The following is a 23,984-nucleotide window of genomic DNA, read 5'->3' as shown; positions in this document are numbered from 1 at the left end:
ACAGCGATATATAATGTAAGGCTATAAAAACTTGAAAAATAATGCAACATAAAAAGGGATTGACTCGGCTCCAAGAGGCCATAAACGGTAACAAATACCATTGTATGATTTATTTCATGCTGTAATCTTTACAGTAAGTCATCTTTCAGACATTTCCTTGTGACAGGTTTTAATAATATTAATGCCCAGAGCAATCCAAATCATCGCCAATAGACATATTTATCAAGCTGCCAATCCAAGTAAATGAAATTCTATAAGCAATAATGTAACATGTTTAAAGGAAGCTAATAAAACAAGTCAGGAGAGAAATATTACTGCAAAGTATGCTCTCTCTAATCCAGCCCTGGATTTTATACAGCCAAAATGCAAATCTTTCCCTCCATGATTTATTGCTCCAAAAATACCAATGACCTTTTCAGGAGCTCTTGTACAGCCCTTCTCACACATTTATAAAGCTTGTGATGCATTCTGCCAGATTAGCTGAGCTGGAGTGCTCAGCATTACTGCCTTGTTTTGCCCTACCTTTGGATTGGGAAGTGATGGGTAGCATCAAAGAGTAGGATCTTAAGTCTTTAAGATTTATTAAAGACTGACAAGCCTTAACACAGGCTTGGCAACTCAGCAGGTATTTACAAGCAATTATCCAGGCACTAGGTAAGTTACAATTAACAGGGAGCTAAAACTTGGTTCTTTAACCTGGTTTCCCTTTTAATCTAATTCAGTTTCTACTAACCCATTGCTTGCCTGAAGTGAGCCTACAGCAGGGCAAAAGGGAAAGAGACATTGCAGAGTTGTGTACACATGGAGCCTTGCTCACAAACATTCTTTTATGCCTCACTAGAAACTTAGCAGGAATGAAAAACAAGAGTCAACAATTCAGCAAAACACACACCATTAAATTCGTCATGCCTTAGGCAAGAATGTGTGGAAAAACCATGACTAGTAAAGCAAGTGTATCGATGCAGAGGCTCAGAAGTGCTTGAGGAATCCTAACAGGTCTTTATGTATTCACTTCTGGATGAGCTTTATAGGTCTTAGGGTTTTTTTTTGTATTGGGTTGTGACGACTTTTTTTTTTTTTTTTTTTAATGATGCTAATTAAGTTCTTCCCCTGGATATAAAGATCTGCTTATTTTCAGTGGGGGAAACAAAAAGAGAACGGGATAAATGTCCAAGATTTAATACATGCAATACAACGGAAGATATTTTTCATTAAAATAGTCTAGGACACCAGCAATATTGGCAAGACCTGAATTAAGTATGTGTTTTGAGTCTTATAATAGGCCATGCCTAATTCTTTCCCACCAGACTTTATTGAATTTCCCTGAATTATGGTTTGATTACATTTTTCATTGATTAGCCCCCATGCAAATCTTGTCTCAATCTCAGATGCAAATTTCTGCCTAAAAAATAATTGGAATTTAAGTATTTAGCTGGCTAAATGTCCCCGTAAACACAGATATTTTCAAAGGACCTCGTAAATGGGCAAGAGTCTAAGTATCCAAGTAATTTTAAGAGCACTGCCCACTGAACACAGTGGAAGTAGTCTCTGCCGTATATCCAGAGAACCCTGGAAATGAGACGTGTGTTAAAACGTCTGCCTTCCCTGGATCAGACTGCAGTTTACCATCCTAACCCAAATGGAGCAGAGATTTGAACCTGGAGCTCCCCTTGGCCACTGTCCTAACTATCCTAATTTGGCAGCAAAAGGTCAGTGTTAGCTTTTCTATTAGCAGAACATCCCAGGTGGAAAACCTCACCTGAGTGAAGATGGGCAATTGGATCCAGTTCTATTATTGGTTTAAATAATAATAAAAAGTGATTTGGGATTAATTTGAGAACTCTAATGTTATGAAGAGTCAGCCCCAAAGAGCTGTATTTTGCATTGTGAGGTTTCCTCTGTGACTTCCAATATCTCATTTCACCCTTTCCTACTTCCCTTTGCCTTCCCGCTCTTTGTCTGCTCTTTCTGTTTAGACTGACAGCTCTTTAAGGCAGAAACTGCCTTTTACCATGCACATATACAGCATCCAGCCTAACAGGATCCCAGTCCCAGTAGAAGCCTCAAGGCACTGCTATAATACAAATAATAAATACTGCAACTAATAATAACAGTACGGTAAAATGTCCTCCCCAGGGAAGTGTTGGAAGACCAGTCCCTGGTGTCATTTAAAACTAAACACCAGAAAGCATACCTGCACTGACTGGGTAGAATATAGAGCCTTTATGATATGGTGATGAGGGAGAATCTTGATGGGGATGGGAACAATTATTTATCTGCATATTTGGCTATTTCTTTAGGGGATTTCAAAATATCTCTTAGCAACATTTTTGTTCCTCACTGCTAAGCAGCAGCAGAGATCTCAGGGAAAATAAATAAATAAGAAATATATAATCCCCAAGGTGTAATCCTGGAGTATGGAAACTCACTTCACTTAAATACCTCCCTCTGGCATAATTGACTTTTCATGTGCATGTTAATAATGATATTTCAGCAGGTTGTGAGGGCTTGTTCTTCTCCCCCACCCCCCCGGTAAATTATGTTATTGGGCATGAGGAGAGGGAGGGACACATTATAAATCTAATTATGTTTTCATTTATATTTAACTAGTCAGCACAATCTGGTAGTATGCGAGTATGTATTTACCGTGCAGTCCCAATATTTACAGCTGACCTAATCAGTTGTAGGACAGCAGCACTGAGCAACATTTTATTGTCCCGATACCACGTATGTGCCGGGGACAGCTGCTATGATGCAAAGCTCTCCGGAGGACACCTTGGAGTCCTTGCCATACTGACAGTTGCCTTTACTGCTGAAGCACAAGAGGGGTTTTGGAGGGAGGGGAGACATCATTTATTAAGCCTCTTCAGTTCTACAGCAGCTGCAAATTGCTCACAAGCAGAAACAAGGCAAGGAATAGTAGTTTGTGCAGCTCTTCCCCTACTAGGTTCCTGTTTACTCCCTGCAAATTCCGGTATGACACTGTTTGCCAATATGTCCTGTCACCCTCTCTAGTGGATGCTTCGGAAGAGCGTAACAGCTTGCAATTACTGACAGCTCAGTATCAGACCATGATACCCTTCCTTATGCTGAATGTAGCAGCTCAGGTTATGAGGAGTCCCAGTGCAAGTCAACTGGACTGGCAAACTAAAGTACGCTGCAGATAAGAATATTGCAATTCACACCTTGCCTTAGACAGCAGATGACTATGCTCTGCCACCAGTTCATACACCCTGCTGGGAAATCAGATTCCTCTGGCTAGGAAGAATTTAGATGGCCTAGAAAGGACGACTCTAGCATGCATTACTGATGCTAGAGAGAAAGGCTGTAGGGCGTCACTTCTCTTGGATCTCCATTTGCCTTTAGAGCAAATTTCTTGTAGAGTATACCAGAGCTTGCTCATCTTCCAGGTTGCGGCCAGTGTCATGCTGCAATTAACTATCTGAGCAAAGAGCAAATCTTGGTGTTGGCGTTTATGTTCCTACCCCTGACTGCTCCTGCCTCCACTCTGCTCTCCCAGAAGGAGCCAAATAAAATGTGCTCATGACTCAGCTGTTCAGTGATGCTATCGTTGGGCTTCTCTCTGGAAGGCAGTGAGCACTTTCAGGAGGTGTACCAATCCCTTCCTCCTCCTTCCTCTTCCACAGTGGTATCAGGAGTTCACAGCACAGGCTTTGAGCTTGCAGGAGAGTATGAGAGGCTAAGGATTTGGATGCATAGGCATAAGTTGCATTTTCTACGCTGTTCGATTAATCAAGATAGGGAGAAGCCATAAACCATCCACTTCAACCACAACCACTAACAATAGCAGAAGAATTAGTAAAGAGGCACACCCTGCTGTTCCCACTTGCCACACAAATTCTCAGTCAGTCAGCCCAGGAAATGCCTGCTCAGCATACACACAGCTTTACATTTCTTACCCACTAACAAAACTCCGAGGTAGAACACCACCAAGGGGCCTTGACTTCGCAGGCTCTCCATCTGAAACATGCGATTCTCTACAGAATTTCAGCTTCTCTGAAACAAAGGCAATGAAACAGAATTGGGTGCCTTTTGTTGCACCCTTCAGTTGCATTTAGATTGTGTCTGCAAATGGCTACCATGGCATTTGAGAATTCTGTGGGGGCTTCAGAAATGCTAGACAAAGGAGCTCTGAGTAATTGGTTATTCATACCAACTGCTCAGAAATACAGCACAGAGTTATAAAATAGTAATTCCATCTAGATGCATAAAAGCCTTAAATATGGTGAGCACGACATAACACACCCTTTCATTCCAAAGGGAGCTCCTTCGCTTTGTGAGGTTCTTGTGTTGGAATCCAGAAGCTAAAACTCACTCAGAACTGCTGAATTTTTCACCCAAAGTGAAGGAAACCTTTGTCACTTCTGCAGGTGGAGGCACGGATGAAGGAAGCATGCCCTCAACACACAGCCAACACACACTTGCGTGACCTGTAAGACCTTTGTTCTCTCATTTTGCATGGCAGAGAGTAAGACGTGTTCTCAACTAGAGAGAATCACAGCTTATGTTTGAAAAGGAGGGGGTCCCAAGGTTGGTCCTGAAGGGGGTGAGTGGGTTTCTGGGCTGGTCCTGTAGGCAAGAGGAGGTCCAAGGTGCATGGGGGTACTGGGGATGTCCTTAAAGTATGGAGGAGGAAGATCCTGGTCCTGCAGGGAAGAAGGAGTGTTACACGTGCTCTATGAAAACATGGTCCTCCATACAAGAAGAAAAAACAAAAGCCAGAGGGTAGGAAGAGTTCATACTCTGTACCTGTACCATCCTCATACTTGTCACAAGTGACTCGCAATCATTTACAACACCATTCTCTGCAAGTCAAGCCATTTTTAACTTCCTCAATTTCCCATCAGGAAATCAAAATTCAGAAAGGCTAAGTGGCCTAAATTCCCAGATTGAATCTAAGGAAACAGATCAAGAAAATGAGCTCAAAGTTTCCAAAATCCTAAAGCAGCTATTCAACAGCTGGAACATCTTTTCTCTGACATTTGATCTAGTCCTTTCTGGGCCATAATCTGAGGTCATGGGCCATTAAGCGCAGCATTATAACACCAGGCAATGATTTGAGGATGTACAGCAGCACCCTTTGAGATTTTTTTAAGAGCACCAGAGCCTACCTACATCTCCTGCTTTTCACGGTGATGTAGCTGGTTCAGGATGCATGATGTTACTCCTCACACTCCCTTGGTCTGTATCTTTGCTCCTAATCTGCATTCCTCCCCTTGTCAGCATTTGACAGGAGGCACAGCAAAGCTCTCCACGTCACATGTGTCTAAACATGTCCAACGCATACAGATGGGAAAGGAAAGGTTGGACTGGGGGAACATTCAGACACACATATCTTTATCTCAAGCTGACAGATGAACCCTCCAAGCATACCCCGGCGAAAAAAGGGACATCTGTCTGAAGAGGTGATTTGTCACCCTTAAGCTGTAATTGTGCTACACAGGTGTGCTAAAAGCAGGTGCATTTAGCCTTGGTAACAGGATGCCTCTTTCTACAGCCCTGTGTTCAATGAGGTGGGAGTTGGATAGGTAGAGAGAGCTCTCTGAGGATGCTACACGCCACTTGATTCCTCTAGGTCAAGCTTAATGGAAGTTACCATAAGTCAAGTCAGAGAATGAAAATCCAGAACAGCCTGTCTTACACAGGCATTAGTTAAGTATCTGAGAGAACTCTCTCACGGCCTTCTGAACCAAGATACTTGGCCAACTCCACAGAGCTGGGCTCAGTCCAGCCTTTATCACAGATTTCCTGGGTTACTGTGAACAACCTGTGGAGCGCCTGACTGCCCAGGGCAGCCCTGAGGTGCTGCAGAGATGCAGAACAGGAGGAAAAGCTCTCATTTACTTCCATTGCCTGAACAGGTCCCAAAGCAGGGCAGGGTGTCATTGTCTCAAGAAGCCCTACTGCCTGTTAATACATATCTGATGATTACAAAAAATAATAATCTCGTATAGTAACAGGTTTTGATTAAGTCTGGATGATAAAGGAAAAAGAGCCTTTGTTTTCTGTTCTGACTGACTGCACTCTGGTAGGCCATTTACACTCCTGTTAAAATGACAACAGTAGCTCCTTTGACTAAAGCTCGCAATCTGTGAGGCTCCTGTATTAGTTTTTAGATTCATGACAATGAACTTGCTTTTCGCCAGCTAAATCTCCCTATTTCCATTGCAGGTACTGGAGGCATACTCATCTACACTAGTTGGGGTGTTTTCCATCTAATCTTCCCCTTACCTCCCTCACAATGAGTTTGTAGGAATGCAGACCACCACGTACCACTTAAACTACATTATATGGAGAGTGGAGGAATGAACTGAAGTGCTTATAATTAAGCTCTGTTTTGCTCTGATACATCTAGAATCCTAGGGGAAACCAATGGCAAGGTCTGATGCCTGGCAAGGCTCCTGATCCACCTCAGGCAACCATGCTCTCTATAGTAAAAGTGGTGCAGAATTGCAGGTTTGCAAACAACTTCTTTTTATTAATACACATTTGTACTGAAATGTCATCTTGTTCTTTTAAAATCGAATATTGCCTAGGAAACAAGAAGAAAACCAACCAGGTGGAGAGCTCCTACAGTGTCAATGTCTTTCTATTCATTTGCCATTGACTTTTATTAAGATGCCTCTGCAGTTTACAGAAGTCTCTTTTCTGGGAGGTAGCTGGCTTTCAGGAACCTTAGTTACATCCACACTGGTAAGTGCGCTGGACTGAAAATGGGCTCCAGCTTCTCTTTCTACATGACATTACTATACGGAGTCCTCCAGGTGTCAGCATGTTTGTGCTTGTTCACTCAGTCTGGCTGAGCACAGTGTGAATGAGTTTTGCCTTTATCTCAACCATCTGCAGTTCAGAGGCATGTTTTGTAATGGGGCTTGGCTGCCATCTGCTGCTTAAAGGATTTGCAAGTGTTTGAAATACGAGTAGACATGCATGTGTACATTCACATTTAATGGAAAGCTCCTTGTCTACTCTTTAAAGCAAAGCACAATGTCCATGGAGGGGAGACACTAGCAGAGAAGTTTACGGGAGCCTAGAAGAGGTGTGCATTTTGGCCTTAAACACTTAATGAAAATGCAGCAAGCTTCAACTTGGTGTAGTTATACATAGATCTGAGAGACTATTCTCTATTTCAACAGAAAACTCACACCTAACAAAACCCCACAACTTCAAAATGGAGTCCGAGGTGAAGAAGGAATAAGTGGCTCTGCTTAGGGTTAGATGTTACCATGATTAATCTGTTTCTCTCCATCCAGCTAAGATTTGCAGTCCTTAGAGCAAACACCATTAAGTGTTGCTATACAACTCGTACAACCTCAAAAACATGTATCTGACGTCATGTTTAAAGTTTTATATTCTCATGATGACAAAGATCTAGACACACTTCCTCAGGGCATCCTGACCAAGAATCTAGTACGAACTGGACAAAATTCTGTTTTTATCCAGCTGTAGCTTTTGCTTCAATTATACACATGCTACAGTAATAAGACACATTTGCTTCAGTCTCTGCAGTTCAAGAACAGTATTCTGTGACAAACCTGTTAACGAGTAGAGTAAAAATCTTGAACAAGGTATAGTCTGTCCTACTCTTTTTTAGCCAAGAAGTTTTGACTCCTAAAGAAAAGCATAAATTCAAAGCATTTAAAGTATAATCATAATCTTATATAAGACTTACTAGTATCATTAGAAAACTCCCTACTTTATCAGGTAAGTAAAGGGCTGTGTATTCCAACTTATCCTTCTAGAGAAATAGTTAATAAAGATACAATTAATAGATATTCATTCAGCTATCTTTTTTTTTTTTTAAATGAGAAACATTTAAAAAAATTACCTGAGAAAGGTTTTGAGTAGAGTCTGCTTTTACATGGACATTTTTTAATCTGCTCTGGATCCTGTATATCACTGTGACAGGCTTTACAATAGAACTGTCCTAGAAAACAGAAGTGAATTAGGCAGAATTGAATTGTGTTTAACTGATGAGAATAAATGCACTCATCTGCTCTTGCAAGTTTTCTGTTCTAGACCTTTTTTCAACAAAACAGTAATAGGGAATCTTACCTTTTGACTTCTGCCAGGGAATGAGCAATAAAAAAGCCCATTGTATTCCAGTGAAGCTTTATCTGTGCAGATGGATTGATCAAGATAGTGCTGTATTGAGAAACAAGCAAAAGAGTACTCACAGTTTGTCTATCATCTGGTGACATTTTCGCTTCTGTTGTGAAAATTCAGACTATATGATCATAACAGTTTCCTCTCACCTCAGAATCCTAGATTAATCCTCTTTGTTATAGTTTTTGACTTATGAGAGACACATGAGACGTGAAAAAGTTAACATGCATTTTCAATGGCACAAAGGGAATTTACTGTCCACAGAAACCTGGGGGAGCTGTGGAAGAACAGGGACTCAAAGCATGCAAATCAGCTTTTGTTAGGATTTCTGCAGTTTATTCAACTCTGAGGCTCCTGAGGATTTGGTGGCGCTTTTTTTTTTTTGTAACTAAATTGCTAAATTGTAAACATCACAGGAAACAGGTGCTTTCATTTCCACCACATCATTTTTGAACATGTTTAATGTAATAAAATCATTCATAGTTTACTGCAGCCTGGATGGGCCATTTCTCCATGGGGTCACTGAAAATCCTGAATACTCACACTTAAAATACAAGTTCTGTGCAACTGAAGATACTAAGGATGTTCAGGGTTTGAGGTATCTGCTCTAATGCTGAACATGCCAGGTAAAACAAGGGGAGGAAACCTTATTTTCTAATGGTTCCCCTGCTTCTACATCCAGAGTGAGTATTCCTGCCAGGCTGCTTTAAGCACATCTATGTTGAATCCCCTGCAACATCATTAAATTTACCAGTTTCCCCTACAAAGACCAGTCAAGGTACCAGCCTAGTCCAAATTCCTATTGCTTTCAACCCAGTTTTAACGAATATTGGTAGTGTGAATGGCATAGGGAAAGATGACAAGGTTGTTAACATTTTCCTTCCACGCAAGAGAAGGCCTGTACTCAGCCCCTCCAGATTCATGGCTCAGAGGACAAGCAAAATATGCATGACTATAATTATTACTACAGATATTATAGCAACATCTAGACATCCTGTTTTTAGAAGAGGTCTCTCTTCTGTGCCAACTGTTGTGTAAAGAAAGCAAAAATATAGTCTCTATCTCTCAAAGAGCACACAGCTTCCTTTTCCCTCTTGCTTTCTCTTTTCATCATTCTATTTTCAGCCAGACAACATATGAACTCAAGGAAGAATAGATTGAGTTGTGGCCTGTTTTCCATTAGCGCTAAGCAACTACATCTACTGACTTCTTTCAGCGGAGAGTTCATTCAACACTTCTGGAAGAGAGCCCCAACGTATTTCTCACAGCAGTGTTTCCCTACAACCCTTTGTTTTCAGAGTTTCTATTCTACAGTTTCATCAAAACAGCCATTTCCTTTATAAAAGTGGAAAGAAATAATTGCACTCAATAGTCCACATTTTCTGGGTGATTTCTCAAGCTTTTTAAAGATCTATGGCACTTATTTATTCGCCTTTCTGAACTAGTTCCAGCTTCCCCATTAGGATGTCTTGTATTTCATCATTAGAACAGACAGAGTGTTATCTGGCCCAGGACCAGATCAGCTTCAGAGAGCAAAAGCTCTGCTGCCAGCATTGACAAATTATCCATTTATGACAACGCTTTATAGCATTTACGAGCCTCTGTAAACTCATGTGGCTAAAAAAAATGAGGAGGCGTTTCCTTTACCAATGAAAATAAATATGCTTGAGTCACCCCAAATCAAAGTGAGACCTATGCTGTTTGCATGTGGAATAGAAGGTAAGAATCGTTTTTCATCTCCCATCTCTCGCCTGATTATCTGTGAGAAAAGAGAAGGCAGAAGAGATTGTTGCATATGGTAAAATTCACCCCAGCACTTGAGTAACGAGGAACAACATCTTGATCCTGTCTCCTAAATACTGTGCATAGGAAGATACGAGGTGTATAAAACCTGTGCAGACTCTGGGGCATGTTTCTTCTGAGTTCTTTGGAAATTGTTAGTTTGGAATTAGTTGAATTCTTACTAATAGAGAAGTCTCCCAGACAATTACCTCTCCCCTTGACTGCCAAATTTGAGTTCAGATCCCAAGAGGACAAGGTTCAGTTTTACAAAGCACAACCTGGGGAAAGAAAGCAAGTCACAGTTAGTCACAACATCTCTGTACTGTGAAAAGACACATCTGGAAGGAAATAACATAAAAACCACCACATCTGTACCACATACCGACAAACCTCTATAAAAGTCGTGTCTGCAAAATCACTGGAGAGCTGAAAAGTCATTACTTTGTAGTCTTTGTCTTCCAGAAGCATTTTGTCCTTCAATTATTTTTCTCTTTGTCTAAAAGAATCAACCATAAAGATAATGTATTTATTGAAAGGCAAAGCAAGTAGGATATGTAATCTAACACTGGGCCGATACTCTAACACCACATGGTATTAGATCAAAGGCCCTTAGTTACTGGAAGCAGAATGACATCAGCTATATGTTGTCAGAGACAATATTGGAGTTAATAAACAACAGACCAGGGAAAGTCTCAACCCTTCTAGACACTTCCAATTCATATTACCATCAAAGAACAGGTGTTATTACTGCATACAAATAAAGTTACAGGGAAATTTCATGACTGCAAAGTATTGGGAGCTCATTATTTGGAGAAAGTTACACCTTACTTTGCAGTAAGATTAACCTGCCTCCTTAGTTATTCAAATGAGGACTGGTCTTGTGTTAAGTTTTACCAATCATGAATACAGCTAGGAGAGGGGTGACTTATTGCTGAAGTATGATCGTCCACTCCAGTATAAGCACTTTTTTCCCTTGGTAGTTGTGTGACTGGGGAAAGGTTGTTTATACCTAGGTAGTTAAAGCAGCAAAACATTCTACTGCTTACAGCTCCTTCAGGTTTTAGACTGCCACTCGCTGTGCCACAGTATATGCTATTCTCTTGGCATATGAATGCCTTTCACATAAAACTCAATAGGCTACTAAAAATGTGTAAAAAAGTGCTGCTTTCCAAACAAAAATTATTTAAGGGATTGTGACATAAGAGGCTTTTTTCATTTTAAAAAGTTTGCTGAAGTTTCATACTATGCTTAAAAAAAACCTTAAAATATCAGTTTTGCTAGCTTTGCCATGTCTGTGAAATACTTGGACTTGAATGAAACAGCACAGGTCAACGAAAGAACAGTCTAACAAGCAGCCTAATTCTACATACAACTTCTGCACTGATAAACTCTGTACTTATTTCATCTGATATCTATTTAGTTTGTCTAAATTAATTTTGGGAAAAGTCCCCGAAGAGAGAAATAGCAGTCAAATTCTTTTGTGCAGGAGATTAATGTGAAGTATCACATGTAGCCACTAGGTGATAGCAAAAGCATGTCCACTGCAGGACTAGCAAACCTGAGACTTGTTCAGGCAACTTCATGCCTAATAGTTCTGTCTTCTTATGTTTTTATTAGAGTCTTCTGGTATTGATTTGGAAATACCTGAGCAACTTGTGCCCTGTCAAGTTAGTATGTAATTTATCAGTTTTGCATTGTAGCAGGTACTGATGAGGAAAGACAGATAAAAGGGGGATAAATTTGGATCACCCTCCTTGCAGAGAGGTAACAGGATTTCTAATTGTCACTGTTCTTGTGTAAATTACCCCGTAAGGCCCAACCAAAGAAATAAATAAGCCTAAAAGGATACTGAAGAAAAGCATGCTGTTAACTGGAAACGGTACATTGGACTGATTTTCAGCCCATTTTTGGGGGTGTCAAGCAGGAGTGGTTCCGTTTAAGTGCTTTAAGCACAGATTCAAATAATTAATGCCAGGGAGAATGGCATCAAGCACAGACTCAGAGAAGCCAACAGGGTCCATACTGCGCAGTAACCAAAATTGATTTACTGCATTCTCTCAGAGGCAGTGGAGCACTAGCATCACATTATTGCTTTTGAACCTATAGCAATAGGCAAGGTGTTTCCATGTATCAGCTAAATGCAGCAGCATGGCTTGCTATGGGCCATCCTTTGCTTTGGCACCTCCTTGCACACTATTGTAAAACGCATCCTTAGATTCTTTTGCTTCAGTATGCTCTAGAGCACTCTTTTCACCTCTTGCACTGAATTCAAATATTAAATTAGAAACAGTCTGTTAGGTTTTCTTGCCTTCTGTGCCAAGCTTAATCCCAGCATGATCAAGATAAGCTTCAAAAGACCTGGTTGCAGTTTCTACTCAGAAGTCAGGCAGATATTTCAGAGAAGATCCCACTGGGCTGTATTCACATTATTTAGACGAGTGAAGGACGTACCTCAGCATCCTCTTTCACGCTGAATAAATTGGTTAGGAGAGTAGACAAACCAGGAACAAGGCAGCTTTGTGCTACAAAGCGCAGCTTTAGTTCAGCGAAACAGATGATGCTGTCTCCTGTCCTCCAGTCCCAGCTGGGGATGTTCAGCAGGTATACCTATTTCAGAGTAGGAAAGTGATTACAGCTCAGAGATAAGCAAGGCCACAATGTTCCTATAAAATGATGATTCTTGTCTTTCTTGCCTTCATGTTTTTTTCTTTTTTAAATCTCTGCTGGAATATGCTAACAGATAGCTAAGTGGACTTCTGAGGTTCTTTGGGTGTTTGTTTTTTTTTTTTTAGGAGGTTTCTTAAACGTTAAATGTGCATTTGCTGACAATTTTGACAAAACCAACAAAAGTTATTCTTTATTTTTAGCAATGTTAAAAGATATTCTAGATAGGTTAGTAATTGGATGAGTAAGAGACACTGGATAAAGATCCTGTTTTCATAAAAGGCAAGAGATTTTTGCTTCCATAAAGGACAGAATTTCAACCGTGACAACCCACATGACGCACACACAATTGTGATACCTTGTTACGAGACTGAATTATCTGTAAAATTACTCTCATGTTCGGGTAGTGATTCTTGATAGACAGCACTCTCTACAAAAGATATAATTTCTGATTATAATTCTCCGTTCTGGCTAGGGTCTCATTTTTCAAGTCAGACTAGTTTACTCCAGCAAATAGCAATTGGAGAGTAGTGACAAAGAACAGCATATGACCCAATGCCCATATCCGGGACCTCTACACTTCAAGCATATCCAAGTCCACTATCTGGAGAGGAAGGTAGTCACCATCAAAAGATTTTAAGATAATGACAATGGCTTGGACACAGGGTGAAGAATCCTACCTGTGTCCCACTATAAAGTCTAGAGCTAAGAGAAGCAACAATAATGAGTGTTATTTCCTTCACCAATACCACCTGTAAATTTCATTCATAAAATAATATCTCCACTTCAGTAGATGCCCTACAAATAGAACATAAAGATAATCCACTTTGGAACTCAGACTTCTGGATTGTTTTGGGGGTACATTAATTATGCCATCAGATCGACACAATCCAGCAGTACAAAGGGAGTTCCCAATTCAAGTCCAGTATGAAGATGTGTAGAATTATCAAACCTGACAGCAGAGCTGCACCAGAGTAGTGTGCAACTCTCTTCAGTCTAAAGGAGCCAGACTCCTTGACTGCTAATATTCAGGATATTGAAGAAGGTAATTACACCATATTTAGTAACATCATATTCTGTATGGGGCTGCAAGGCTGCACAGCTGCTACCTGTCTCAATCCTTCAACACATCTGATAAAATCATAGCAGAAAGCAGTCAGTTGGCTTTCAGAGTTCTCCAGGCAGAAAAAAAACGTGACAGGACAAATATGTTCCCCTGCCAGCAGCACTATCTGTGTCACTGTTAATATCAATCAGATAGAGAATGAAAGCACTGGAGTATCTCATCCTACCTCATGATATTGGAAGTATCTTCAGTATAAGGTTGTGGAGGGTGAACATCTGCTACAATAAGACAAGCAGTCACAGATTCCATCTGTATCCCAGGAGAGAAAAGTTAAATCAGGGTTTAACCCCATCTGAAGTACAACAATCTCCAATAGCAAGCTGATTTAGTGGTACATGTCTTCAGTTAAAAACTTGCGTAAGATCATCATGATCCTATTACGTGGAGTCGTACACATGCCTGAACGTTTCAACAGCGATGCAGCTCCAGTCAAACATACATTATGTAACGCATATTTTATTTTCAAAGTGCTGCAACATGTGACATTAAGCTTCTAGCGCTAACATCTTCCTAGAACAGGTTACAAAATAGGCGGCTTTGCTATATTCTTCCCCAGCAAAGTCCAGTCGAAGCACTTCAAGGGTCAATATTTGGGCAGGTCAGAGACCTGTCTCAGTCATCTAACCAATACTAGGGCTGTGTAATGAAGTCGTTAACAACAACAACAAGTTTCATTTATGGTGGAGGTTTTATAGTCTGCTGGGAACTGGATGGAGATCTACCACTGTATTTCAAATAGGATAGTAACAAATAGAAACCACACTAAAGTTAAAGCCAGTGGTGGTTTTTTGTTTGTTGGTAACGTTTATTTGTTTTTTTCTTTCTTTAATCCAGGTCCATTCCTTCTGCTTCTATTGGAATATTTTACTGAGCCTTTAGTATTTCAAAACATGAGGTGTCTTCTTTTCTGGACATCCATGAATGAGACCCAAATACGCTGCATGCTCTAAAGATGAGCTAAGGGCTATTCCAACTATTTAAACACAATTTCCAGAAATGTTGCACTCCATAATATTCCTCTTTCAAAACCAGATGATCAGTTTGGCTTTCCTCTTTATTTTTCCTGTTTCAGTGCTCGAAAAATTTATAGCCTGAAAAGTCTGTTATGCCTGACTCTTGCATTCTCAGTTCCCATGAGCAATATGTCGGTATGCAAAAGGTACCACTAAAATCAGCGGAGCTGCTTGAAGTGTAAATCTCAACACGAATGGAGTAAATGCAGCTCAAGCATCCTTTCGTAAGGGACAAGATTTTTACAAGGTTGGCTTATCTACAAGAAAGGGCAAACGATGAAGTTCTTACCCCAACTCTCTTCAGATCTTCGGAGTTTAGTGCAGAGCCATAAAAGAAAGTCATGTAGGCTGCACAGCATTTGAACACAGCTTCCAGCTCCAGACTAGGAAGAGATCTATTCAATACAAACAACAGGGGGGGAGAAGAATCCATCAATCTCTCATAATTACATTCTCTGCAAGTCTCCATTTCTCAGAGAAGCTATTTGCCATAACTACTTGCTGTTTAAAAAAAGCTACAGGGATTTTGGCAGCTCAGTTAAAGTACATAGTTTAGATTTTAATGAAAACAAGCTTTTATAAAACTTAACAGTCATGGAAATGTTTCCTGGATTTTTCCTGTCTTCTGCTATTGTCATTAATTTTTCATGAGTATCATTCCACAGCCATCCATGCAACTCTAATTTTACAGCTCACTGTTACTCCACAAGAGTCAGGAAATGACACTTCCTAGGGTTTGATTCTGCATTCTCTTTTCAAATGAAACTGCTGAACTTCAACTTTCTCTCCAACTGAAGTGTTATTTTCCTATTCAATTTATGCAAACCATCTCATCCAGGAACTTCTGTAACATTCTCTTCTACAGAAGCTGTACAATACGTTATCGAGATATTCCTACGCTGATCCCAGTAATGAAGCATGCCCTGTAGGAAGGTATCCAATCTTGATTTAAAGGCAGGAGTTGGAAAATCCACCCATTCTCTGAGCAGTTTGTTTCAGTGATTATTAATCATTTCTCACTTTCAAAAATGCATGCCTTGCTTCTTACTTGAGTTTGCTCAACTTTGAACTCTAGTTATCAGCTTTTGCTATACCTATCTTTTCCAGAATAAAGAAGATTTTTATACTGGTTGTGAAGCTACTTAGGCACTTTAATTGAGCCAAACTCCCTATCCTCTTCCTGTTATGCTAAACAGACTGAACTCTACATCTCTTCCTCTAAAGCACTTTTTCCTGTCTTTGAACCATTCTTGTACCTCATTTCCCTGCATCCTCAATTCAACATCTCTCTCAAAATGTCACGATATTTCAAAAGACATGCCTGTAATATTCTGCTCACCTCTTGCCCCGCCTCTACCGCATTCCAAGGTAAAATCGTGTTTGTGCTCCCAGCAATCACCTCCCTCTGAAGCTTCTGCTTTCAGAAACATCTCTAATAGCTTCAGCTAGGCAGAAGAAGGGGATCTGACAGGACAGTTGAAATGCCTGATATTTTTTGGCACAGAAAAGTAGCTTCACTTTCCTCCGTTTGCTATACACCAGCATGACCAAATGGAAGTTACAAATTTTCTCCCCAGGATGAAAAAACGTATAAGGAATTGAGACAGCTGACAATTATTTGATTGCCAGACTTGGCAAGACTTAAAGTTGGTTATCTCTGGCAAAGCTAGCTTACTATGCAATTTACAAAGAAATTTTTTTTTTTTTTTAATTGATCACAACAGAAAACATCTTATCATGAACATTCCAGCACGAAAGCTCCGTTGCTACAATTTGGTTTGTAACTCCCACTAATTAGTTACACAGCATTGCTTTCCTTTACTTTCAGATCTCCTACGTTTCCCCTAAGTGTTCAGGGAATCAAAGTGAAATATCTCAAAGAAATAAGGATACTTACTCTCCCAGAAAAAGGATTTCTGTGCAAACATTTCCCTTGTCCCGAAGCAAAAAGTCTTGTACGAATGCAGTGACGCTCTCCAGAGTGATATTACTACCACAGACAACAATATAGCTATAGGAAGAGATCAAGCAAGATTTGTCACTTTGAAAATAGCAGAACGGTTGTTGCAAAGCTGACACTGTATGAAACTACACACCTGCTTGTAGTATATTAATCCTAGTGATGCAGAAGACAGTTTGTGTCTTTGGTTTGATGGAAATTTCATCCATCGTGACTGTACTTCAGAAGTTATTTTGGAAAGGAAGAGGAACTGTAAGTGTTAGAAGCTGTGAATGGTAGACGTTCCAAAAACAAAGAGTCACAGAAGGGACTTTGTAAGACCTGGTTAAAGCTGTATCTGCCCAGTCCTGTGAGTGGCCAAAAAAAAAAAAAAAAAACACACACCCAAACAAAACAACTCCACCACCCAAAAAACCCCAACAAAGCCAAACCACACCTACACCAAAAAAACCGCATTACCACCACCAATGAAATAGGTCTCTTCAATCTCTAAGTTAGGCTATCACGTCAGCTAGCTTCTCTTCCTTTGAAAATAAAGCCCATGCTGAATAGTGCTGTTGACGAGGTTTATTCAGACAGTCTTGAGGTAAAGATCAACCAAGAGTAACTTTCAGGGTTTCATTTAAGTTACCACAGGAAGTTTATTTAGCTTCTCATTTCTTCTGAGCTGGTTCCCAGCTTAGTCACTGATCTGATGTTTATTTTCCAAAGACAAACAGCAACCATGCTTACTTTTTCCCACTTACCATTTCATAGGAGGATTTGTAATTTTTACGGCTTTCAACAATTTCCACAACTTCAGGGATAAAGTTTGCAAATAGTACCTAAGACATCAAGAAAAAAAAAAAAACATCATCTTTCTCAGGGCCGATTTTGTCTCTCCTAACCATGATAAATTAATTTTTGAGAGTTTAAAGTATGTGGAACAACAATGACAAATATACTTCGGATTCCTAAAAATCACTGGCAGGAATGTACAACTGTATGATGTAGTGATAACGGATTTATGCCGTTGATACCTTGGATTAATTTTATCCAGTATTTTGGCTCTTGCCAGTATTTGCAGCTGCAGGAAGGAATACTAGAAGCCCTGCCAGCTCTTAGAAAATTACTCTATAGCCTTGCCAGTAAATACTTAATGTCAAAACTCTCTTTGCTCATAGATGCCTAATCCCTACTGCAACCCTGCTAAGATCGAATTTTTGATGACACTGCTGTTCACTGCCTGTCCCCAGCTGCCATTTTCAGTAAAGAAATAGAGGTTTCTTACCAAACCACCAATAATGAAGAAAATAACGAAGGTTCAACCCAATGTTGTTTGAACCACATCATCACCATAACCAACTGCAGACGTAGTCATCATTACTAGGTGCATGCATTTGGAACAGCTGAGGGACTGGGAATTTGCAGGCTGAACCCAAGGATCTCCCTTGTTTTCTACCTGCCTGCGGGCAGGAAAAGAGGAGAGAGAAGTTTAAATTGGTTTTGGTTTCAGGCCATCTCCAATTCACAATTATTTCATTAAAAAATTAGCACTATTTTAGTTATTGCTGAAGTGATTAATGACCGGGCATGGAACAGGAGGGTATTGCATCAATGGAACCACATCTGATAACAAATGCAAGTAAACTACACTGGCCTCAGTCATGCTTTGTCCTGGTACAACAAATTTGTTGTCTCCTAAGAGAATGCTGCATTTGTTCGGAAAAAACCTATACCCAAAGCTCACATGACAATACTGATTTACAGTGACAAGGAAGGATGTGTAGCTGATTATACACACCAGGTGAATAAATCCTGCAGCTGTGAGCCAGGTGCTGATAAATACAGCAAAGAGTTTGATTGAATAACTGGAGGTAGAAAGGGAAAAATCCCAGGACATTTAGAATGTAACGTAATCTCTGCCAGAGTCAAAATTTCCTACATGACCTTACTCTACTCAACAAAACTCTTCTCTAGTGAGTGTAAGATTACATCCAGCCCTTTCTATCACAGGCAACATATCAAATAATGCCATTTTTGACATTTATCAAATCTCTAAAACCTTTATGATTTCCACTCATTTCCCCACCACCAGAGTCTCACTGAGCTGATGGTTATAAAATTTTTTGTAATTTCCAGTGCAACATTATTGATATTCATTTTTTTCCATATGCAACACTAGTATTCTCCTTTATTACCTGAGTCAGCCAAAATACACACATCAGGGAGAATGTTAGGCTTCCAAGTGTACTTGGCAAGGCTTTAGCTTACTTGTTCTTCGCGATCCTGAGGAACTGTAGTATTCACGGAAGTTCTAACCACCTGAGTGCTCTCAAAAAATGCAAACCTGCAGAAAAGCAAGAAAGTCAGAGGAGAAGAAAAAAACCTGTCTAGAAGTGGAGTGTTTCCATGTATTCAGATATGTTTAAATATGCACGCTTTGTTTTCCAGATATTTACCGTGGATCCTACCTCAAACCTGGCAAGAGAGGATAACATTGCTCAGTATTCAGAGCCTTTATGTCACTGGATTTCCGCTTATGTCCTGAAAGGAGGCCGTGAATTATGAGAAAAATTAAAAATTGCAGTTCCTTTGAGTTGTAACGTGAAGGCTTAAGTGACACACTGGTCCACTAGACTATAGACCCCAGAGCATGCAAGAAAGCGATTCACAAAAATCAGGGTACCATCTTTGCTTCCCTGCTGGGTAACTCCTCATGCAGTTGGTCAGGTACAGTGACTGCTCGGATACTAAAAGCCAGGCAGACAGATAAACAGAATGGAGACAGACTTGGGTAAATTACAAGCCCCTCAAAATTAAAGGAGTTTTTGCCAACAAGGCATAATTTTGCTCCCAAAGACCAGTTTTCATACTGATGGTCAAAGCCTCCCGGAATCAAAATAAACTTGAAGGGAGTCTTGACGTAAGATGCAGAACAACATGGATGGAAAACAGGATCTCCAAGTCTTACTTACCAAGCCAATTCCTCTTTAAATAATAGGAAACAAAAACTGGAAGGACGGTGAAGAAATCCACAAGAGAATTCAGCTCAAGCCAGAACCTCAGCTTGTCATCCGCTGCCACAAACTAAAGATGGATAACATCAAAAAGCATCAGTGCTGTGTGATCGTGGTTCTCATCAGAGCAAGAAGGCAGCTCTCCGAGGAAACGCATTTTTGCGGTCTGCTTCCTTCTCTATTGTTTTGGCTTCCGTGGACCCCCTTAACATTCCTGTTTTGTTTCAGAAAGGCTTGGGCTGGAGCCCCAAGAACACAAAATGGGCTGGACCCAAAGGTATAACGATGCTCTCTTTCTCTCCCTCTTTCTCATCTGCCCCTTTCATCTTTTTTCTAGGGTGTCTTTCTCTGGTACTGCAGCATCAGGAACAATGAATTATAAAACCAAAGGGCAGGCAAGACCCCATCCACATTACATCGATCTATAACAGGAAATATCTTGTTTTCTAATGACTTAGACAAAAATTCTCATGTCAAAAGCTACAATCAAAATGTATTTCACACCAGTGCAACTAATGTAATTTTAACAACAGATGGCACACAGCTATAGAGTTTGTTCAAGAGAAGCTGAAGAGAGACCTGACTAATTCATTCAGTGGTTTAAAGGCATGGAGAAAGACAGACAAGGCTAACGTGTGAGCTGGGAAATGTTGCAGAAATGCTAGAAATAACCAGATTCCAAAGGGAGAAAATAAAGTAATTACAAGAAACCGTGAAAAACCAGAGTTTGTACTCTGTTTGTAGTTGTACTACAGAGCACCTGCTGTCCACACAGGTAAACTGCTCCAAAGTACAGCTCATTTTTAACTCAACTTTCCCATAAAGTGCTCTTACCCGTGATCCAAAACAAAGGAGGAAGGAAGCATTGAAGCCTGAATCTACATAAAGGATGCTGTCTGGAAAGGAGATCTTGAGTTCCTCTGCTCTAATTGGGAAATGGACATCACAGCCAGTGGAGGAAAGGGCAAAAAAAGAAAACAAAACCAAGCAATAGAGTGACTATAAAGTAACATCTGGTTTGGATTTTTATTATGAAATAATCACTAAAGCAAAATTTAAATGTATTCACAATTTTGTTTAATTTAAATCTCTACTTCCTCATTGAGTTAGGCAGAATAAATGGCTGTTAATAGCAGGTTTTCATTAGCATTAGTAAGCATCTTAAAGCACAACATTATTTATCTATCACGCAAATATACTGGAAAGATTGGGTTTCATATATTTATAGAGTGCTTATGCAAATCTTATGCAAATCCTTCTGTTGACTTCTTCAGGAAAATGGTTTCACCCTTCTCCTGTGGACCAGTATACTCTTCTGTATTCCGCTTAGTCAGCCAAAAAGAGAGCTCCTGTAGCTATTTCTTACTGAACCCCTTCTGAACACGGCCTTCTAGCTGCCAAGGGAGTAGTTGAAGCACCGAGTAGTTTCCATCAAAGTCTGCCAGGTTAGCTTACAACACCAATTTAAATTTTCTAGGCCAGCCTCACTGACCTTGCATGAAATAGGCTTACAGAGTGCTCAAACTAAGTGCAACAGCATAGACTGATGCAAGTGGTAAACTCTGGCAGTAGAAAGCTGTGGGAATAAGCTTTTCCCACTGGCACCACCTGGTCCAACAACGGATGTTTGACAGTGTCTGAAGAGATTACAGGCCACGTTCTCTTACTCGCTTGCTGACATATTGCCTATACCAGGCCGACAGCAAGCCAGGTACATCGCTTATGAGCCATCTGAGGCACCTCTGCCTCCACCCACGCAGGGGATATTTTGAAAGCAGAAACACAACAAAGTAAACTAGTCCCATACGTCAGCCCAGGGGAACATCTACTCTCACCTACAGGTGTAATGCTATTCATTGAAAGAACTCTGTGTAAATAGGATTAACTGCCTGTTTATTCCTTAAAAACCCAACTCTTTCCCTTCTGAAGCTACTCCTAGATGTTTGTCAGATTTATAATGTCTTGGGATTAAACACTATATTGGATTGCTCTTGATGTATAATTCTGCTTCTCAGTTTTACCCCTGCTGATTGAATTCAGTTCAGAGTGCTCCACAGCTTTTATATTTTATTTATTTCATTTTATGATTCCATTTTATTTTTCCAGTGTTGTGCACCAGTCCAAGCAAAGAACTGAGAACAATGCTCTGGCATATTAAATCAAAGGGCTTTACATATTAATATCTTTTTACCCCTGAGCACATTCTACAAAATATATGTATTGAGGTGAAGACTGGTAGAGGCTACAGTGTGCTTTCCTACTCAGTCTTGTTATTTTAGTCCCATCAAATTGTTTACCAAAGGCTGGATTTTATAGAAGAGCTCCATTCCCATTTAGGTACCAAAAATAAATGGCCAGACTTTCAAAAGAGCTTTGGGCAGTAGGTGGTGATCTTTATTAAAAGTCCAGCATTCTCTAAACATTGCGATAGCAACAGCTGGGCTTTGAATGCTTTTGAAAATGTCTGTACCAAAATGGGTGCTGCACTCTTTTCAAAAGCTGTAGGATTTGGACATCTGTTCCTCAGTTCTTCTGAAAATCCAGCCTTGAAGGTATACACACAAAAAACTACATGCAGTGAAACCTCGACAGCTGTAACAGAAGATACAAAACACAGTTTTTCCTTTCTGGCTGCATTGTGTAGTTCCATGCACTACTCAGGCTGCTGCGGTCATGCAGCTATGCCCAAGGTATGCTCTTCTGGCATCTGTAATCCCTGTAAAGTATTGGCATCTTAAAGGAAGGGGGGAATATGTACCCGACAACCCACGGAGCTCAAAGGGGTCTGTCACATATCAGTGTCCATTGGCTCCTCTGGCTCATATCTGTGGCCACAGAACAGCTCTTAGAAAACACATCAGCTTAGCAGCTTGTTTAAACAAGCTTTTTGGATAAACATTAGTAATCTACTTACTCAGCAAGATTGACAAAATAAACGATGAGAGCACCAATATTCAGAAAAAACCACCAGTATCACCTGAAAACACAGGCATCAAAGAGGATGTTATGAGGCTCACTCTGGTAGTAACACAGCTTCCATCTAAAACAGGCATGCATCTAACACACCACTTTTTCTGTTCTTCTATGACTTACAGGAGATGCAGAAGGAATAAAATTCTGTTACCTACACTCCGCAGCAATTCCAAGATAGAGATTTTAGTTAGGCATATGCACAATGAACCAAAATCTCAACCGATTAAGTCAACGCTGTCATGTTGATTTGCTGCTGTTGAGGGCTGGACGCAGCTGACCACCTAACGCCAGTTCCCTGCTTGTCATTGTGAAAGGCCAGGGAATCAAACCCATGTGACTAGTTGGTCATTCACTTGCAGCCACCAAAATCTAATACACAAAAGGATGCTCAGATTAAAAAAAGGCAGTTAAGTTCCATTGAGATGTGTCATTGGCACATCCTTTTTTGGCACATAAAACACTACTCTCAATCCTTTGGACATGCATTTTAAAAACAGTTCCCATTGAAAGAGTAAGCCACCAAGCAAGCCATCAGGGCTGAATCACTCAGAAGTGATTCAATTACCCAATAGATAGAGATCATGTAGCCAGACCCAGCAGTCTGCCTACAGTCAGATCCAGGGAGACATCAGATGGTGGGTTTCAGTCATTTTATATAACTTCTCCTGCTTAGGAACTCTCCACATCATCTTTCCAGGCCAAACACATTTGTATGAGGAAAAAGTATGACTTAGATCATATGAACTGCAAAACTTGACACATACTTGTGTTTTCACTTGATGTCCTCATAAGAGCAGATATGCCTCACCGCCTACATTAGAAGAAACCTGTGCTAACCCATCTACTTACCAGTACACACCCCCTAGGCGTTTGAGCTGACAGAATCATTTCTACCTCTGCAGAGAAGACTCTTATCTTTTAGATCAAACTTTGTTTCCTTTTGTGTGGCCACCAGACATCTTTGTCCTGACAGAGAAGCAAATAGATTGTTAACCTTGGCTTTGCCAGACACTGTTTCCCAAGCTGGCTGAAGTCAACACATCCAGTCACCACCAAATCTGAACGGGGATTGAAAGTAAGAGGGGGGTGGAATATATTTTCCTTTAGATAAGCTACTAAAAGCTTCAGAAAGCCTTACCTCCTTGGAATTTGCTGAGGGCATGCTGTGCAGACACATACTGTGATATACAGATGCAGTCTCAGTTCTTCTCTACCAGTTGCACCAATGAACGTTGATGCTCATCACCTTAAAGCGATCGCCCCATAACCCGAGTCTGAAGGGAAGAGCGTGCTCTGTTGCTAATAACACTCTCTACTAGTCTCCCCACCCTTTCCCATCT

The 23,984-nt window shown here is 40.4% G+C and overlaps 1 pseudogene across 1 annotated transcript in view; it reads right to left on the bottom strand.

Moving 5' to 3' along the window:
• LOC309602590 (potassium channel subfamily U member 1-like) overlaps positions 1-21,388 on the bottom strand; it is a 48,109-nt pseudogene extending 26,721 nt beyond the window's left edge. The window contains exons 1-15 of the transcript in view: positions 21,339-21,388; positions 20,506-20,596; positions 19,630-19,741; positions 18,926-19,001; positions 18,456-18,522; positions 17,943-18,113; positions 17,405-17,496; positions 16,610-16,723; positions 15,002-15,107; positions 13,866-13,948; positions 12,932-13,001; positions 12,361-12,516; positions 10,292-10,405; positions 10,119-10,187; positions 8,077-8,166 (exon numbers count right to left, since the gene is read on the bottom strand). The product of the transcript in view is annotated as a potassium channel subfamily U member 1-like (transcript). The remainder of the gene's footprint in view (positions 1-8,076; positions 8,167-10,118; positions 10,188-10,291; positions 10,406-12,360; positions 12,517-12,931; positions 13,002-13,865; positions 13,949-15,001; positions 15,108-16,609; positions 16,724-17,404; positions 17,497-17,942; positions 18,114-18,455; positions 18,523-18,925; positions 19,002-19,629; positions 19,742-20,505; positions 20,597-21,338) is intronic.
• Positions 21,389-23,984: the final 2,596 nt, after the last annotated feature.

The sequence above is a fragment of the Platalea leucorodia genome, assembly GCF_965183815.1.
Source record: "Platalea leucorodia genome assembly, chromosome: Z".
Classification (NCBI taxonomy): domain Eukaryota; kingdom Metazoa; phylum Chordata; class Aves; order Pelecaniformes; family Threskiornithidae; genus Platalea; species Platalea leucorodia.
The sequence above is the reverse complement of the archived record's forward strand: the minus strand, read 5'-3'. Positions and strand labels throughout refer to the sequence as shown.